Genomic DNA, 18596 nt, shown 5'->3' with positions numbered 1-18596 from the left:
TAGGCAGCATTGTTTCATACTTACTGTATAGTCTGTTTCTTTGCTGCATACAAACTAAAGTGAAGACATAATACGAAACGGTAGTATCCGTATTTTATATAACATCTTTACTTTGTACACCAGAGAACGGCTTTCATTCAGTGCCGTATTCGAGTACAGTTAAGTCTGTCTTTTGTGTCCTTGGGCAGGTCACGGACGAGATGTGGTCGGTTGGTAGCTCTCCATTGGCTGTGTAATAGATATCAAGGAGGGACAACAACGGCTTTCTTGGTAAAAACGTTCCCTACTTCCAGTGGATGTTCACGTACAGTACGTAAAGTTATTGACTTTATCTTTAATTACATTTCAATACGTCTGCAGCTCAAGTCAAAACCTCATTAGATATTTTCATTAATACGTACCCAGGAATACCGTTCAGCAGCCAAGGCGTCATGTCATTGTTTTCCCGCTAACATATTGAACAATTTAACCGTAGGTACTTTGACATTTCAAATATATTTCTCTATTTATATGATCTTTATACTTGGAGCTGCTATTAATGTATTTTTGCATTCTTAAAATTAACTCTCCGTTCTCCGATCAAGCCTCACATTTTTTTTTTATACAAGTGTACAGCGTCGTGGCGCACAGACGTCATCGAACGGGTGCCTCTCGATGGTAGAGCGCGTGTGTATTGAGCTTGCGCAGCTGTCGTTTCACGCCTCGCGCCGCGTTACGTAGAGCGCGTGAGGGAGGGCGCGAGTGTGGCGCAGTCCGTGTTAGTGAGTGAGAGAGAAGCAACGAGCACCGATTCTTTTAACGTGCGGAGGAGGCGGCACCCGGGGGAGGGAGGCCACCCCCCCCCCCGTGGAGGTGAGAGATGAGGGACAGTTACTAAAGCTTAAGCAGCGCACAGGCCTCGTGGAAAGGCTGCCTTTTGGGACCGCGAGGTTATCATGGCCTACCTTTGCATAGAGGCAGATTGATCACCGGTAGCTAACCAGGCTGGTTTTAAGTGCTAGACAGTGAGCGGGTGCCTCCTGGGAGCAAAAGTCAGTGCTGGAGAGAGTGAGTGAGAGCCAACAGACAGGGTATGTTTGAGTTATTAACCACCCCTTACACACTTGAATGTTTGATAGACTGATACTGTGTAATCGGGCTTTAACCCGCTTCTACAAGTTTAGATGTCTGGGTTGGTTTCCAGGCAAGTGCGCACATGACCTCACTGAAGTAGGGTATAACTTGACTGCTCATCATTGTGGTAAAGTTGTAGACAGTTCATACCTTCCACTCATTCACAATTAATCTGGGAAGATGATGATGCTTTAGTCAGAATGTGTGAAGCCCCTATTTAGGGAACGCGTTGTTACCCATGGGAAACAGTTGCGATACCACCCCTTTCCATTTTTTTTTGTTTTGTTAACCATACGTTTAGAGAGAAGTGCTGTACATAAATAATGGGGTTGCAGGAGCCATCTTCAAAATAAGCATTTTTGGGTGATCAGTGTTAGAAGTTTAATGTTAAAATGCCGCTGATAAGTGTCAATGCAAGACATTGGATATATTATAGTACAGTATATTACAATACGTATATTCGGGTGAGACGCACGAGTATGGAGTGCTGGATTATAATGTTTACTATATCTTCATCTTTAGGAAGGTATTTCTTTTAGGGCAATGTTACTTTGGCGGAGAATGTGGAATTCGAATCCAAGTAAGATTTTGGTTTGCCGAACAATGATCGTCTTGGTAGTTGTGTGAGTGAGTCAAGTACCCGCAAGGATATCAGCTTGGTAATCAATGGATAGTGCGTTTATTTGAAGACTAGGGCCAGTAGCTCATATAGTGCTCTATTTTGGCAGACAATTATCCAACGTTGTGGAGGTGGTGTGTGACCTCTGGTGTAATAAAAATGTATTTCCATACCCAGGGGTTAGATTGACCAGATTCATTAGTTGTTACATTCCCTGATTCACGTGATAACTGCCTTCAATTTAAAAAAAAGTTTTATACCAGATTGCAGCAGGGTCCTGGTTAGAAAGCTACTGCCACTTATGAGGGTAACATGTTTTCATAAGGTTATGAGTTTGCAGCACAACTTGGCTATCCACAGAAGTTAGTGACTAGTTTCTCATTTGCTTGCTTGTTCTTTGATGGCATGTCTTGTCAATAGTGTGTATGTCTTTCAGGAGAATACCCTTTTTTTCCATGCTTTTTGCTTGGCTGACTTATTCTTTCACTGCTCACTTTTAGAGAACTACTTTTGTTCTGCACTCCATAACAGTGCACATGTGTTCTAGCTCTCCCCTTAATATGCTGCACCTGTTCAACATTTGACACCCACCCCACTGGCTCCATATTTCACTCCCCCTTGTGCGGGGTTTTCCCCCACCTTTCTACACCTAGTAGTTTTTTTTCTCTCTCACCCTACATTCAGTCTTTGCAGTAACTTATATTCTCCCTTCCCCGACTTTTGGAGAAGTTCACGAAAGAAAGCACTTTCGTACTTATAAAAAAAAATCCGATCTAAGTGGTGTCTGGCGTCTTAGATCGGTAAAAAAAATGTAGGGCAGATCATTGCGTGTGTTTTGTTTTTTTCTTTCTTTCTTCAGTGCACTACAGCATTTACAAAGCCAGTAGATCAAAAGTCCGAGACCTACACGCTTTACCAATGCTTGTTTAAGGTGGAAGTGTGCCTAGACCTCCCCGTTTTTAAAAAAGTTTTTTTTTCCGAAAGAATATCCTGCACCCTCCTTTTTAGCATGTAAACATCAATGCTTCCACTGAGTAAGCAGATATCAGCGGTACTTAGAAGGCTGAGTAGGAGTCATACAGTCCATTGTGTTGGGGCAGAGAATGCCAAATAGCCACCATCACCGCAAAATCTTCCCAAATGTAGATAACTGAGCAACTGAAACAATTTTGTAGATTGCAGAAGGTCTGTCCCAAACCTAACCTGCAGACTGCCAGTGTATTTAGGAAATGGATAGTCATCCCTATTAGCAGAGGTTGAAGGTCCTATGCCCACATTTGGAAACTATCGTAAGTTAACTCGCTTTGGTAGAGGCACCTTATATTGCCTTTTAAATGGCCCACAAAATACGTTCGCATTTCATGATGGGATGTTATGGAAGTAACGGTTGTGAGAGGTACACCAGTGCGTAGTTACATCATACCTAATGTGTCAGGCTTTGAAATAGGAGAGGCTTTGTGTGCTAAAGCTAACTTTCCTTTTTACAACTACACAAAAGTGACAAGTTATGTTTTAGTTTAACACGGTGAAGCCTCTAAGTTTAAGCGCTGAATTAGGCCTGGGAGTCGTCCACTTTAAGGACAGGGATCAGTTGATTTTCTTGGAATATAACCAACATTGCTACTAGAATAGTTTCTCGGATATGAAATGTTTGTTTCCTTTTATGGGGCAGGAATGTTGGGGCGTTTGTGGCTCAAGGTGCATGACCAAGTCTAGCTGTAGCTATATAGCTCAATAAACCAGAGTTTTAAGTCCCCAGTGTTGGGGGGGGGGGGGAAAGAAATGTGCATTTTGTTTTATTCTTGTTTTTTTATTTTGTTTTCACAAGGGCGTTCGTCTTTTATTTTTCACAGCAAAGAGCCAACTTGTTAAGTCCCCCTATTGATTCACCACTATCCTGTTGTTAAGGGTATGATATCATGGTAGCAAATAACAAGTGATTGTAAGAAAAAACAATCCTGCAATGAGAAGTGCAAAAATAAAATATCAGGCAGTCTCTCCAAGTACTAGCCAAGCCTGATTCTGCGTAACTTCTCGAATCAGACAAAATCGGATGCTTTCATGGGGGTGGTATGGCTGTAGGTCCTCCTCTGTTCGGAGAATTTAGACCCAATTCACATATAGCTTGTAGTTTAATACCAACAGGGCAGCTCGCCCCTCTTGTAGTCTGAGTGGGCTGACTTAGCGAACAGAGTATTCTACGAATATATTGATTGGTGACTGGAATTTACTATTGTGGAACATTGTGGAGTTAAAATTGAAACTGACCACGATTGGCAGATTTCTAATTATTTTGCTATGTCTATTCCAGGACACTTCCCCAGTGACCTCTAATTGTTGGTGACTTTAACATAGCTTACTCTAAATGGTCATAGAGCTCATAAGTTATCACAGAAGATGACTATGTGAAATGAGGATTTATAAGTTTTGACCTACCACCTATTAATAGACAATTTTATCCACCCAATGTATGGGCATAACCATTAATCTAGGTCTTAAAGCATGAACACCAGCTAACTGTGGGTTAGCTGGTGTTCATGCCTTCAACTGGGCTATTCAGACTAGCAGAATTTATCATATCCTATTTGGTCTCCAACTTTGGGCATATATGAATGACGTAGTAACACTAAAGAGAGAAGATGACCACAATGCTCTTCACCTCACGATGCAAGAGTATTTGAAATTAACGACTAGTGAGCCAGTATTTGTACTATACGGGGAGCTATGCCTCTTGAATATTAAGCGTATGTTAAAACTGCCCAATTTCAAGGTCATCCGCCGCTAATGTCTCAAATCCATATTATTATTGCAGAGGCGTTGGATATTTTGATAAATGGTACTAAAGTGCTTAGTGAGTCTAGTGGCACTTTAGCAGTCCATGAGGAATTTTATGATGCCCTCAGGTAATGTTGAGTAGGGAACCTAAGATCACAGCTTACTAGGAAGTTCAACCGTCTGGTTTAATCAAGTGTAACCAGTCTTGGTGCTCTTACAGCATCTGTCTAAAGCAAAAACCGAGAAAAGTTAAAACTACCTGTCTTGCCACCATTTAATGTAAGGCAGTTATTATGCATCCAAGTATTGATCTGCAACATGCAGAAGTTAAAACGATTGGCTATCTCCTCGATATTATTTGATACCGATACCACCACCTGCGTGTCATTGACTAAGGAGACAACCAAAAAACCACATTGCCTAATAATTAAGATTTCATGGTTGACCGTGTCGAAGGCCGCCGATAGATCTAACAAAATCAAGGCAGCCTTCTTTCCTTCAGCCAATGTTTTCCTTAATTCTTCTACTGCCATCACCATTGCGGGCTCAGTTCCGTGGCCTTCTCTAAACCTGTATTGTGAATGATCTACAACATCTCCATTGGAAATAAAAGATGTAATCTGCCTATTAAGTAGTTTCTCCAACACCTTGGAGTAAAAGGGGATCCTGGAGATTGGTCGATAACTACTTGGTTCCGTAGGATCAAGGTTGTCGTTCTTTAGTAGTGGCCGAACTGAGGCTGTGTTCCACGACTCTGGAAACATACCTGACCTTATTATTTCCGAGAATACTGTTCAGAGTTGCTCACTAATTTCTGGAAACAGGTGAAAGACTTTGGCAGGGCAAGGGTCAGATAGAGTTCCTGACTTTGTCTTTTTCACTACTTGGGTGATCTGATCCTCCGTAGGTGGGAGAAAGGAAAAATGTGTGCTAAAATCTGGTGGTTGTAGCCCTGGCATATTCCTCTCGAAGGATAAATTATTGCTCTCTGAAAGTTTTGTATACTGTCTCCACTTTATTGGTGAAGAACTCTCCTAGGTATTACAGAATTCCGGGTTATCTATCTTTTGAAAATTTCCTGGAAGTGTAGCTAGTTTTTTCACTGTGTTAAACAACTATCCGCTGGAGTTCTTGGCTTCCAGATTTTTTCGAATAAAATATTTACTTTTTGCCTCCATTTTTTTTATAGTTTGGCAAAGTATGCGCATATTCTATTTTCCTCGCCTCCACATAGTCGGCTCCAATTTTTTTTCGAATCTTCTGCATACTTTATGTTCGGAGTTTCTCTGTAAACCAAGGTTCAGATGTTGTTTTTTTTTCCTTTTGGATAGTGGGCTCTTTTTCGGGGCTACCGTGTCTACTACTGTTTTAACCCAGAAATTTACTCTATTAACCATAGCGTTAGTCTTTTGGTTTTGATGCCAGTAGCCTTTTAACATATAATCGCCCATGGAGTCGCCAAATTACAACTAAGATCATCTACCAATTTCAACCACAGGTTTAGGTAGATCACTTCGAAGGACTGTACTCAAACTGATTAGGAGAAATGTGGAATACTAGACACTGAGTCAGTCATAGGAGATACCAGAAGTTTCCAGTCCACATGTGATAACTTTAGAGAAAATTTGATGCTATTTATGGCCTTATCTATGATGAGGCCCTGGGGGCTGACAAAATACCTGGCTAACTGTATGTCAGAACCCTGTGTATAGTACTGTATGTAATAAACTTACCAACCCTGGTTTGGAGAGCGCTTAGTTACCAAAACCTTGGTGTGGGTGAAGATCATATCAACATATAAGAAAGGGATTAGTGATGACCCATGTAGTTGCAGGTTCATACGATTAATTAATAGTTTGCAGAAGATGTTCTGCCATCAAAAATTAGAAACATTTCGTCTGTAAGTTGAATATGATGGAATACTATTGGACCTATAAGTAGGCTTTTATATCAAAACCATTATTATTAATCAGCCATTTTTGTTCTGCTCAATATACTGGCAGCACCACACAAGAAAAATCCCAAACCAGTTCTGACAAGCGGAGTAAACTGTAATAAATACAATGATAAATGAATTACAAAAATCCAGTGGATCTGGAGATATTGAATTTTAAAGGTTTAGTGGTACACTGTGCCAAAAGGCACAGATCGCCACATGGGGTTATCTGGTTGCGCTCGCCTAGGACAAACTCACAAATTCAGGCCGAAGGCAGGCAGGGCACAGTGCCACATTTGGCCTGGTAGTAGTTTTACCTTATGTCCTTGGTGTGAGGTCTGCCCAGTTTTAGGGGCTATATCCACTTGAAACCTTAGTTTCAGATCTCCAGTTCTACTGATTAGATTTGTCATTCTGGTATCCTTTTATTAAAATCTACTCGATTTTTCTAAATTGGTGTGGTATTTTTCTTGTGTTTTCACTTTATTACTTAGTTGTGTGCTGTGCATGTTACACAGGTCTTCTAAGTTAAGCCGGACTGTTTTTGTTTCAAGCTACCAGATGCTTAAGCACAGGTTAATTTATTGATATTTGTAGCTCATCCTGACAAGGATTGTGGTTGTTGCTTAAGTTTTCAAAACCCTCCCACTAGTTCCCAGATTTTTTTATACTGTCTCCTGCATCTCCCATAGATTTCCCCTGCATATTTTGCTCCCAAGTGGCTAAACATGAGCTATTGAATACTTGTATTGTATGAATGCTTTTCTCAAGTCCTGTTAGATCAACATTTATTGAGGCCTCTTAAATAATTCCAAATTTAACTATAATGAGCAATGCGTAGCTACAGACTGTTTTTCTCAATATAGCTTAACAAGTAGCTGAACATTCTCTTCTTGTTTGGAACTACCCTTTCCCATCAAAATCTTTCCTGCTGTTTTAAGAAGCTCATTTATTGTCATTTTCAGTTGAACTATTACATTTAAGTGTTCAAAAGTACTAATGTTTGAGAGAACAGTAGTTTAGTTGGAGTCCGCTTTCTTAATAGTTCTTACATTTCAAAGTATGCAAACATCAATGTACCTGTAGTGCTGCCAATGTATATTTTTTGAGGAATGCATATAATTTATGAGGAATGCAACAAGACCTACAGAACATAATTACTTGAGTAATATATGTAACATTTCTTCTGAAATGGCCCTATGATCCTAATGACGTGCTTTAATTTAATATTGCAGAGAGGCTTAACATCCGAGCAGTTTCTATAAAGGTCATTGTTGCTTTAATATTTATGCCCAAGCAGGATTGGTCACACAAAGATGTTAATACCTCAATTACTTTTTAAGAAAATGTTCAGCTCCCAATGCAAATCGGCTGTATAATTTTAGGGCAGCCCTAGACTGTCTTTATTGTGTGTTTTGCTTCCCTATCCAAGAGACCGTTTACCCTGTCATTTGTTATTTTAATCAGTCGCTGGCTGCTTTGATTGTGTTAATTGCATTTGAAACCTAGTCATTAGTTAAGAAGTTCCCGACTCGGAAAAAGATGAAAATGAGTCTTTCCTTATCACAGCGCACTAAAGTATGGCTGAAACGTGACACTCCCAGATAGCAACCCGTCTGGAGAAAAACTGTTTCAGAAACATATCCATAATGTGATTTATTTCATTTGCAGCCCAAAGAGCTTGTAAAATCCTCTGCTATTGAACATTCAACTTTTATTTGTGCTCTGGCAGTTAAAAAGGGTAATACAACTATAGTCCCTACCAATCGACATCTGCAGTCAAAACATTCTGTGGTAACCAACACATCAATGTGCAAAAAAAAATGTGTATGTAGGTTTCAATCTCCATACCTCCATCTCAATACCTCCGAATTCCTGATGGATGGCCTCCTGGGCACTCATAGCAGGACCAAGTTATCTATTGCCAAAAGGAGCTGGATAGGCATCTTTCCCAGAAATGTATGATTAAGGCTGACACATCCTGTACTTCCAGACAGTTGGCTGCTAAACTTTGTCCCAAAGATTCTTGACTGTGGAGTCTTTGTGACCACCAAACAGTGACCAGTTAAACAATTGGTTAGTGGCATTCAAGCCTTTCACACTACAAAACAGTTCGTATTTAATAAGCGCAGGGACACCCAAAAGCAAGTTAGCTGCAAAGATCGCCTCATCCAGTTAGATTCAGACATTGTGCTACCATGCATCCAGTACTGTGTTGTACTGGAGAAAGGTGGTGATGGCAACTTATTACAGTTTTCCTCCGAAAGTAGTGCTAGAGTTTAATATCGTACTGTTTCATTACTGACTTTAAGTCCGAATCCAACAGGGACTCCTTAAGTTTTTGAATGTAAATAAAGAATGTTGGAATGCTGTCCATGCAAAATGAGATACGAGTCAGATAGTTTGTTCAGTAGTTAAATGTATGTTAGAAATGGGGTATCTGGTTGGCAAGTGTATGCACTTAAGCCTGTCAGAACACACTACTCTAGTCAGGGCAAGTAAGTTACCAATGATAACCTGTGCTCACCCGCAGGTAGCATGGCACAGAGCAGTCATGCTTATCATAGGAAATATCTAAAGCATTTGGTGCAACAGTCACACCAGTAACACAATTAATACACCACAAAAGAGACTCCAAACAATTATATTAAAATATTACATAGATTGTCCATAAATCATAGACCAAAACAGACATAAGTCAAACTGTGCATATCAACAAAATCCTGGGTCAGTACTCCTTATCATGATAGTGCAAGAATCACGACGACCTACATTATACGTCGGGTCATGAAATGCAACAGGTTATAAAGAAGAAAAATTACCATGAATAATTAAACATCACCTTATGCACATCAGTAACTATCAGGAAACACGGATCTAGGAAGTCCTACCCACCCATTAGCAGGGTTACAGTAATCCCTAGAGCCACACTGAAATGAGTAATTGAGTATGGCGCAGGAGTACCTGACCACCTGCTAGATGTATTGCGATATTTTGTTGCCAGATCCTCTAGCACTTGGGAGCGCACAGTATTCAGCAAGTGCGCATACTCTGTAGTGCATGATGTCTGGATTCCTACACTCTCGTAAGTAGGTGCACCCAGTCATGCATGCAAGGTTGCGACTACCAACTCCTCCGTTACAGCAGGGATTACTAAAATGGTTTCCCACACGTCTATGTGCGCTGGTTATCGGGACCTGGCCGTATGCAGTCACACCACCAGGTGCCTGATTCGGTCAAGGTAAAAACTCTTCTGAGAAAAGCACCTGCAGTAGTTATCTATGGCCCGTCAGGACAGGGGAACACAAAAGTGGTACTTCGGATCGGCAGACAGGTAGCCCATTGCTGCTGGGCATAGTCCATTGGGGCGCAGGGTCAAGACTAATTTGCATATGGCTGGGTCCAAATTGGAATGACATGGTGAGCAAAAAAACCGATGGATTTAGGCCCATATATCTCTGTACTGGGGTAAAAATGATTGACATTGTTCTGCATTCTGTCCATTAATTGTTCTTTTTGCATAGTCCAGCAAAGCAGTCGTAAGCACATAGCAAAGCCCACTTCCTGAAAGTAGCATTTCTACAATAGTAATTACAAATTTCCTACACCAATAAGGATTTATCACCACTTTTCCAATCATGGCATTTCTACTCCTTTCAGATCAGAAATTACCACTTATAAACATGTAAGGGAATTCCCAATTCTAACCTATGAGAGGAGCAGCATTCACAGCTGTGAGAAACCAAATAGGCTGTTTGTCACTACCAGGACATGCTACACAATGAAGGCACCTGCCCTACCTTTTCCATACACAGCACCCTGTCCATAGGGCTAAATGGAGCCTACCTTAGGGGTGAGCTGTGCCTAGTAAAAGGGGAGTTCGAGGCTTGGCAAGTAACTACTCCCTCACTAACTTGGCATTTTTAAACTGTGCATGCAGGCACTGCAGTGGCAGGCCTGAGACCGGCTTGAAGTTAACAACTTGCCAGAGCTGACCAAAGCCCATTTTACAAGGGGCAAATCAGTTCGATTTCTTCTGCTGAGTAATGGCCCCACCTTATAACAACATAAATATGTCAGTTTGAGGTCTGTCCATATCTTAACAAGACACTAGTCCCTTGTGAAGGAATGGGCAGACTTCCTTAAGGGACCTCTTCAGGTTGCGCACATTTATCCATCCACTTTACTTCGGGTGTCGTCATGGTCCTGTAAAATTAAAAGTCCAGATGCAATTTTGGTAATAGATAAGTTTCATGGAGGATATGTGGCTGTAATATTTTAAAAATCTGTGAAGTAAAATTTGGGACATTCAAACTGTAATGTGTCCAGAACTACACGTGTCCTTATTTTATTTACTAAACATCGATGTTGAACCATTAAAAGTGTAAATATAGACAAGGGGAGGATTGTATCGATGGAGATTACACCATAGGAGACACAAGCTATTATTGGGAATAATTAACCTTTAAACTGTATTTGAGGTGGTTCTCCGTTCTTTTGGGATATTGGGTAAATTAAGAGCGGAGAATATAATTTTAAAAGATGGTGAACAGGACTCCTAAAATCATACCAACCTTACTAGACCTGCAGGTTGAGTAACTTCAATAATCAGCTCGACCTAACTGAAATTTACTTGACCCGTGAACTGGTATCAAATGGTGTGATCATTGGCAAATATTTTATTTTATGGAGTTGCCTTTTTCTTCAGTCTCACAGACTGCACCTTTCAATATGCGAGTTCTGCATTACTGCTGTAGAAAGCAAAACTCTTGTTTGATTAAATAGACTAAACGTTTGTGAATAAATAGACTAAACATTTGTGATTAGACTAAACGTTTGCTCCATCTGTAATAAAATCTAGCCCACAAATAGGGTCCACATGATCACTGTCTTGCCTCTGTTTGCTAATAGCATTGCTATCAGGGCAGGAGTGTTTAATAAACCTATTGCAACAGCATGATGTGGTAGAGCACTGTCATTTACAGACAATACATTTCCAAGAAATGGCCAAAAACCTTCCCACTACTTTGCAGCTTCACTGATAAAACTATTTAGTATATTCACAATCAGTGAAAATTGGGTTTCAAACACCATATTTATCATTTGAACTTCACCAAGTAAAGTGTTCTAATTTTATATTTCATCCTATTAACTCTTTTTTTTTTTATCACAGAAGTACAGAAAAAGGGGTTTAACAATTAAATATTTGTTATGAAATGTTTGTGCAGTTGACTTATTAGCTATTTAAATGTGGTTTAGGAAAAACATGATGCCCTAAAGCCTTTGATTTCACACGTCGTATAGCAGGTCAGACAATTCACTTTGGGTTCAAATTTGTTTTTATTTGTAGATATCAAACTCAATACAGAGCAAAAACCACTCTAAACTCTCTTCCGGGTGACCTATACTCACACAGCCTTTAAACAGAGAAATAACGCCCACCCCATCCTAGCTCTGTGAAAATCTCCGAACTAGCCTTCCCGGTATTTATACAGTGGGGACTTCTGTCTGGTAAGTCCATTTTTGTGGTGTCCAGCAGAGAAGTTTAAGGTATCTGGAACATGTCAATTCCTGGAATTCTTGGACAGTAACAAAATAAAGGGCTGCCATATTGTGTGGTAGACATCTCTTTGCGATGTGAGGATCAGTGTGAGTCTCTCCATACCTAGTATGTACCATAAGCAGTGTAACCACCCCAGATGTGCCTGAGTTCTCTCTGTACCCCAGCAAGCGAGTATTGTTTTATGTGCCGCTCCTAGTGCCAAACTCATGTACCTACCTTTGTGTTTTTAGCAGAAGTGTGAGGGGATTGGCCAGTCCTAGAAAGGTGTACGAAAGGTATCTAGGGATGTGAGAATTCAGGTACTTCACAATATCGGTGAGCATCTCCTGACAAAATAGTGGAATTTTATTGCACATTTCCATAAAATGTGCAATAAAGAACCCATGGCTCCACATTGCCGCCAACAGTCAGCTCTACGCGATGGGTTCTCTGTGCAGTTGCTCATGGGTTGGGTACTAGTAAGAAATAATCTTACCTAGCGTTTCAGTGTTAGCTATGCTTCTGGCACCATGTCTTGACCTGTAATAGATCTCTTGCTACTCTTTGTGCGAGAGTTACCTGCTTATTTCTCTTTCCCATCGGGGCTGTGCCCAAGTTTTCTCAGTTGGGGACTCTCCCAAGAGCATGTTGTAAAGATCTGTTATCAAGTGTCGGAGGCTCTAGATATATTTTGTTGAAAGGTGTTAAACCCCTGCTAGAATTTGGAGGTGCATAAGCCAGTGCCAAATTTGAGTGTATCAAAACATCTCAACTTCCGAGAGCGAGTACTCCTTTTTCAAGACCTTGTAAGGTAGGGATCCATCTGAATCGAAGAAATGGCACCCCAAGCAGCACCCCGTCTCCTGCCACCCCCTAAATGTCTTCTGCAAGCCCGGCGTAAATTCCGGGTTCCCTGTTATTGGAGTCAGCGGGGCAGGGAAAGTGGTTAGGCCTTCCCTATTATCCAAGCTCGCATAATTGCTCAGGTGATTGGCGATATGTACAGTCCCGGAGGTATATGCTCCCTGCAGAAAAGTATTTTCCACATCGAGGTCCCAGCAACTGCTCTATCCATGGAGAGCCATTCCTTCTTCAATTCCGATGTGACCATTCTACTAGATACTGTAATTGAACTGTGTAATAATACTGCAAGTGTGAAACCCCCTAGTCCCCCCCCCCCCCCCCCCCCCCCCCCTTCCCCTGACTCTTGCACCAGCGTAGCTCTGTGGACATTGGTGGTCGTCCAGAAGCCCAGCTGAAGTGTTGCATAACATTCTGCAGCATAGTAAGAGCCCTAATGAGAGGCTCCAGAGGGAGGGTCTGAAAAAGGAACTGTATTATCTTGTCGTAAATATTTAATTTACCATCTTAATTTCTATGCAGGTAAGTACTTAATCAATAATAACTCAATCGGAAAGAAAGAAACAGAGTCCGTGGTGTTAGAGTTCTTAGGGGTTTTATTCCTTAAAAAGGAATGGTCATGACCTGGCTATCATGTTCCCGCAACCACACAGGGTTCAGGAAGGGATAGAGAGCATATGCCGCATATTTTATTGACAATACATAGCTTATATACTTATTTTATATCATAGAAAGCAATAGAGTAGGCGTAACAGCTGAGAGAAGACAAGATAACAGCATGATAACAGCATCCACGTGTCAGCAATACGTAATTAGAAGGCGTGGACTGGGCGTGAACTAGAGGTGTGTGCTAGAAGCGTCACAGGCAGGTGTCACAAGTGGGTGGCACTAAACAGAAATGTTGCAATGTCAGCAGAAATCGGAGACTTGGATGCGCGCGCAGCTGCATGACGTGTGATTGACGTGAAACTGGAGGGGTGCAGGAGATTTGACATTTACACTGGCGGAAAGAGACAGAAGTCTGGCATGTCAGATCAACTTGTACTTCTATCATATCTAATATCTGATGTTTGGGAACCATATTATCAGAACGGAAAGGTCTCTGGGGCAGAAGCTATTCTATACTGACTGTGAGTGCGGGTATAAGCGCCTGAGTGTCTGCATGAGAAGCGTGGGGGCATGGGCCTTCCATGGGAGCATGGTAACAGAGGCTATGAATTACTTGCACGGAGACAGGCCGGCCCTTTCGCCCTGCAGCTGAGAGGGATGTTTACTGAAACTAGTAGGCAGGAATGTATTTTCAAGGAGCGGAACAGATAATTCGAAGGTTGTAGTCAGTCTTGGCAGGCAGCAGGCTGAGCTAAGCACGGTGGGCCGCGCTGGAAGTAAGTCAGAGTTCACTGGGTACAGAGGCAGCCTGGGCTGAGGCTTTCAGAGTCAGAGGCCAGAAAAAGGCTCGATGGCAGTAATTCAGGGCCTACTTTGCCAGAGCTGGAAAACGTGTAAAGTACACTACAAAAAGACGTTGGCATAGCATACTCAGGAACGGACTATTCAACCCATTCAGGGTGGGTCTGAAAGAGGACATGTTAACGTTGGACGCAAATGTATTTGCGTCGTCATAGCTGGCACAGGAGGGAAGTTACATGCACTTTAAGCGGGCACATGGAGTCGGTGGGGTACACGCTAGGGAACACAATCTTGACCATAAAATTTATATTTCCTCATTCCCTCCTTGTTCCCTACGGACCCTTCATGATATATCGATCCTCATGAATCGATCAGTTTGTTCTTGTAACATCATTTGTTCTTCTTTCTTTCTTTCACGTTTTGAGAAAAAACTGGAATGTCCAATGCACGATGTGGCACACAGTCCACAAATCGCTGGCCCACACTGTAGGCACAGGCAGCAACTGAATACTAGGACTAGGCCAATGCCTAGGAAGGATAGGATCTTCCATCCCCAAGCAGTTAACGTTGTCCAGAACCAACCGGACCAAGTCCAGGTGCCTGGATTCTGATGTACCAGATTGGCAATCTTATGGAGACGTGTAATAGCTTGATATACTGTTGGCGCGTTTTCTGGGATGAAAATACAGCAACTTGACCCGATGACCTTACAGGCTCCACCTCTATCTGCCAAGATGACGTCAATAACAAGACGATTCTGAAGGACAACAACCCGCATGGCGGACTGCTCTTCTGTTAAGTTACCTAGGGCGGAGGCAGTTTCATTCACTACTGCTTCAAGTGTTCTAGTTAATCTGCGTATTAGTTTACTATTTTGGACGGGACCCAAGAAGAAAAAGAATCCTTTATTAAAATCTGTGTATTGTTCCCATGCTGTTTCTGTATAGTCGACAAGCGAGAGATCTCTTCGGAGCCTATTCTTTACTAGATTTGTGTTTCTGTGATAGTCAGGAGGAGCTAGAAAAACAGGTGGCAGAAGGAATGCAATGTAACAGGTACCATCCCAATCTGGAGGTAAGCGTATGTATGCGGTATGACCACAGACAAAGTAGGAATGACGAGTAGCTCTAAAAGAAGATTTGCCTTGATCACTGAATTCGACCACAATAGTACATTTACTATGGCCTAAGTGTACTGAACCTTTCTTGCTGACACATAATTCACCAGTGACTGGTAGTACTGACATAGCGGGCAGAACTGGAGCAGTTTCGGATTCAACAGTAAGGATCATAAGGTTAATTGTGTAATTACCTAATCCATATACTTCATTTTCTAGATCAGTTCCTATTCTAATGGGGAGTCCCTTTTTGTCAGGATAACAGGCATTAAGCAGAACTAAGTTCAAGTTTCCCCAAACCCAGCTCCCTTTAAAAACAGAAATATCAGGATCTACGGAATTTATTATTCTAAACCAGGCACCACAGGAACCGTTGTGAGTGAATGGGTACGGAAAGAGGGGCAGAGCTCCCTTGTATTTCTGGTAGGGAGGAAGTCGGCCACATATCCAGCAGTTTGTAGCATTGTTAGTCTGATGGGAGTGATGTAACATACTAATGAATGTGTTCTTGCGCAGCGCAAGTCTGTAAGAAAGTTCATGTGGAGGTAATTTACTAAAAGAATGTTCAGCAGAAACATTATAAGCAGATTGTTCACGCTTGAAAATAGGATAATAGATGGGGAGCAGTATACTTGCAACAATTATCAGAATACTTAGAAAAAAACATAATTAATAATGTCACCATACAGTGACTACGTAGTGATTTACAATATGTACGTTTCTTTAGTTGTCTCTCTCTCTCTCTCTATCTCGATCTAGGGGATACATGTCAGAAACTATTTAACCGATTCACCTAGGGGAGGACTTAAACAATTAAACTGTCTGACTTGCTAGATCGGAGTTTGCTCTTATACTCCTCTTGGGGAGTTTTTTCTCGTTCGGAAACTTTAAAGTCACTGGGCTCGATACAGTCTTTGGAAGGGGTGGACGAGCCTGGGTCGGATTTCAGTTCATTGCATAGTTTGATATGGCTCGTGTGGATCCACCCCTTTCGGCCCTCCACTTTCACCGCTGTCCTCGTAGTAAGTAGAACGGTCTTCGGCGCTTTCCAGCGGGGCTCCAGCGGACTTTTCCTGTCAAAGTTCCTTATTAAAATCAGGTCGCCTGGACGGACATCATGCGGCTTTACATCGGTGTTGTCAGGGAAGGCTGCGGCAACCTGTGAACGACATGATTGGAGTGCAGACATCAAGGAGGCAAGGTAATCTGTCAACATATTGCAATCAACATCAGTAATTTTCTTCGGTATGGGCGTCCCCCACATATTCGGTGGTCTGCCAAAGACCACTTCATACGGGGATAGTCCAGATCGCGAGTGGGCGACCATCCTCATATAAAACAACGCAACTGGCAGGGCGACTATCCAGTCGACCCCCTTCTCTTTACAAATTTTAGCAAGACGTACTTTTAATGTCTGATTATGCCTCTCTACAAGGCCTGCGGCTTCGGGATGTCGGACACAATGGAATTTCCACTGATATCCTAGCAGCAAGGAAACCTGCTTCATTAATTCAGATGAGAATGGCTGTCCGTTATCTGAGTACACGACACGAGGCAAGCCGTACCGTGGGAAGAATTCACGAACCAGCTGCCTGGCAGTGGTCGGAGCAGTGTAATCTGGGACTGGATATGCTTCGGTCCAACGGGAAAGTGCACAAACAATTACGAGGACATATTTGAATCCTCGACAACGGTCCATCTGGATATAATCCATCTGGAGGACTTCAAAAGGGTGATCGGGAGGATGAAATCCACCTTGCTCTACAGGGACACTTTTACCTGGATTGAACTGGCAACAGATCATGCAAGTACGCACTTTCTGTTTTGCTGCTGCCCGTAAGTGTTTATTATACCAGACATTTTGTAAACTGTCTAACATCGCTTTCTCTCCTAGATGTGCTGGACTATGTGCTGTATTGATTATGACTTGAACCATAGAGTCAGGAAGAAACCATGTAGATTTTCCCTTCGTCATCCAACCTTGATCTGTCTGGATCCCTCCTAGTTCAGTCCATTTCTTTATTTCGTCTGAGGTGGCATGTGTCTGAATGTCGGTTACATCTAGTGTGGGATCCCTAACTGTCATACAATGTGTCGGTACTATTGTCTTTGTCACGTCAGTTGTCTGAGTGTGAGTCAATGCTGTATGTTTTGCTGTCTGGTCTGCCAGGTCGTTACCCTGGGAAACAGAATCTGTAACTTTAGTATGCGCTTTACACTTCATGACGGATATACCTGATGGCAGATGTATTGCTTCTAACAGTGCTTGAATAAGGGGACCATGTTGGATCTTGGCACCATGAGAGGTCAGGAAACCTTGTTCTTGCCATAACATTCCGAAGTCGTGTACAACTCCGAAAGCATAACGGGAATCCGTGTATATGTTAACATTTCTGTTCTTGGCTAGTATACAGGCTCGGGTCAGAGCAATAAGCTCTGCCGCTTGAGCGGACAGTGTATCAATACGACATGTTTCTTTAACTTCGGTTTCAGTGGTCACTGCATACGCGGCCACTAATTCTCCTGTACTTGTTCTCATACATGAACCATCCACATAAAGTGTCAGGTCTGGATTTGTCAGTGGAACATCTGTTAAGTCTCGTCGAGGCTTTGTAACTGCATTAATGATCTCTATACAATCATGCAGAACTGGATCTGTCATACTTGTAGGTAACAGTGTTGCGGGGTTCAGAATACTGCAACGTCTGATTTCTATGTGTGGCTGGAATAGCGTTAATTCGTAACCTGTCAGTCGTGCTATAGTCAAGTGCTGAGTCTGGGTTCTGTTTAAAAGAACCTCTACAGAATGTGGAACTTGTACTGTTAACTGGTGTCCTAAAACAATTGAGTCGCTTTGTCTGATTGCTAACGCTGTCGCTGCTACTGACTTCAAGCACGCAGGGAGTGCCTGGGCTACTGAATCCAATGTACTTGAAAAATAAGCGCAAGGCTTATGTGAACCTGCTTGATCTTGGGTGAGGACAGACAGCGCTGTACCATCACGTTCTGTAACAAAAAGTGTAAACGGCTTGCTGTAACATGGTGTTGCTAAAACCGGAGCTTGACATAATGCTTTCTTTAATTCTTCAAAGGCCTGTGTGTGTTCCTGAGTCCAAGGGAGGACAGTCGAAGTCGCTGCCTCCTGTGTCGTTAACTGAATGAGTGGTTTGGCTAGAAATGCATACTGAGGGATCCATTGTCTGCAGTACGAGGTGAGGCCTAT

The 18596-nt window shown here is 42.1% G+C and overlaps 1 protein-coding gene across 6 annotated transcripts in view; it reads left to right on the top strand.

The window, feature by feature from the left end:
• The first annotated feature begins 723 nt into the window (after positions 1 to 723).
• Positions 724 to 18596, top strand: part of LOC147703187 (uncharacterized) — a 901849-nt gene continuing 883976 nt past the window's right edge. For 5 of the 6 annotated variants that reach the window (XM_086931719.1, XM_086931718.1, XM_086931717.1 and 2 more), the window contains exon 1: positions 724 to 852. The gene's annotated coding sequence lies outside the window, so the exon portion shown is untranslated. Of the gene's footprint in view, positions 1071 to 18596 lie in introns of all 6 variants that reach the window. The other variant, XM_086931715.1, reaches the window with a different exon arrangement.

The sequence above is a fragment of the Lissotriton vulgaris genome, chromosome 7, assembly GCF_964263255.1.
Source record: "Lissotriton vulgaris chromosome 7, aLisVul1.2, whole genome shotgun sequence".
In the NCBI taxonomy this organism is placed as follows: Eukaryota; Metazoa; Chordata; class Amphibia; order Caudata; family Salamandridae; genus Lissotriton; species Lissotriton vulgaris.
Note: the sequence above shows the minus strand (reverse complement) of the source record. Positions and strands in the feature narration are given on the sequence as shown.